The 1,772-nt window shown below is 42.1% G+C and overlaps 1 pseudogene; it reads right to left on the reverse strand.

Moving 5' to 3' along the window:
• Window positions 1–493: 493 nt before the first annotated feature.
• On the reverse strand, window positions 494–1,036 carry LOC119619785 (high mobility group protein B1 pseudogene; annotated as a pseudogene).
• Window positions 1,037–1,772: the final 736 nt, after the last annotated feature.

The following is a 1,772-nucleotide window of genomic DNA, read 5'->3' on the forward strand; positions in this document are numbered from 1 at the left end:
ATGTCAACAAAACAACTGCAACTTTTTTTTTTTTTGCAACTACAAGGTGGTATTCAGTGAACAGAACAACAATTATTTCATATAAGCTACATCAGAAACAAACGAAGATGAAAAAACTACCATCCCCTTTCGTTACTAATTTATGCTGTGCACCAACAACAACCTGTTTAAATTTCCATGCCGATTTACAACCCCATACTGTACCAGGCAAGGTTAGTGGCTATTGAACATACCACCAGGACAGGGCTATCTAAAGACACATTCAGTAATGTGTTAACTATACAAAAAAGACACGGTACAGTTAAAAATAAATCTTACACAGCCTCCCATTTCAATGTGTTTCTTTAAAAGGAGTGAATTGTGTACAGGGGGGTTATATGCTTTAAAGACAAGAAAAAGAAAACTGCTAGAACCAACTTGTTCATCGTCATCATCTTCTTCATATTCATCTTCATTTTCTTCCTCCTTGTTCTTTTCCTCTTCCTTCTTTTTGTTACTCTTTCAGCTTGACAACTCCCTTCTTTGCTGCATCAGGCTTTCCTTTAGCTCAATATGCAGCAATATCCTTTTTGTATTTTTCCTTCAGTTTTGCAGCCTTCTTTTCGTAAGGCTGCTTGTCATCTGCAGCAGTGTTACTCCACATCTCTCCCAGTTTCTTTGCAGCATCACCAATAGACAGGCCAGGATGTTCTCCTGTGATTTTGGGGTGATACTCAGAACAGAACAGGAAAAAGGCTGATGGAGGCCTCTTGGGTGCACTGGGATTCTCGAACTTATTTTTTTCTCTCCCCTTTGCAAGGGATATGGCTTTTCATTTCTCTTTCATAGCAGGTCTTGTCCACCTTTCCCATGTCTTCAATTTTCCTTTCTCTTTAGCATGTATGGTCTTCCACCTCTCTGAGCACTTCTGAGAAAACTCTGAGGAGTTGACTGGAGCAGCTGGGTACTTCTTCCTATGCTCCTCCTGACAAGCTTGCACAAAGAATTCAGATGATGACATTTTGCCTCTCGGCTTCTTAGGATTTCCTTCGACCATGCTTAGTTATCTTTCCTCAGCAAGGCACAGAGCTGCCCAGTGCCTGTCTGGCAAGTCCAGCTCTCCCTTGCCCCAGTGCTGTCTCTGTGGAGCTCAATGTACTGTGACACAGCAATGGCTGTGACAGTGGGAACCAGACGCAGCCTCTGTACTTTCTCTGCTCTGTAACCAGGTACATGAATCTTTAGGTACTTGTAGAAACTTACTCATAGGGTAAATTTGTAGAATGATATTACTGGGTTAAAATGCTCTTACATAGATAATTATTGCCAGCAGCATCATCTTTTTATTTTAATTTAAAAAACCTACAGAGAGTAAAATCTACTTTTTTGGTGTAAAGTTTTATGTGTTTTACATGTGCATAGAGTCTTGAAACTAACAGCACGGGCAGGATACAGAACAATTTCAACAACTTAAAGAATTCCCAGCCAGGCTCAGTGGCTCATGCCTGTAATCTCAGCACTTTTGGAGGCCGTGGCAGGTGGATCACTTGAGGTCAGGAGTTCAAGACCAGCCTGGCCAACATAGTGAAGCCCTGTCTCTACTAAAAACACAAAAAGTTAGCTGGACATGGTGGCAGGTGGGCAGGTCCCAGCTACTCAGGAGGCTGAGGCAAGAGAATGGCATGAACCCGGGAAGCGGAGGTTGTAGTGAGCCAAGATCGTGCCATTGCACTCCAGCCTGGGCAACAAGAGCAAAGCTCCACCTCAAAAAAAAAAAAAAAAAAAAAAGAAAT

This window comes from Chlorocebus sabaeus, chromosome 25, assembly GCF_047675955.1.
Source record: "Chlorocebus sabaeus isolate Y175 chromosome 25, mChlSab1.0.hap1, whole genome shotgun sequence".
In the NCBI taxonomy this organism is placed as follows: Eukaryota; Metazoa; Chordata; class Mammalia; order Primates; family Cercopithecidae; genus Chlorocebus; species Chlorocebus sabaeus.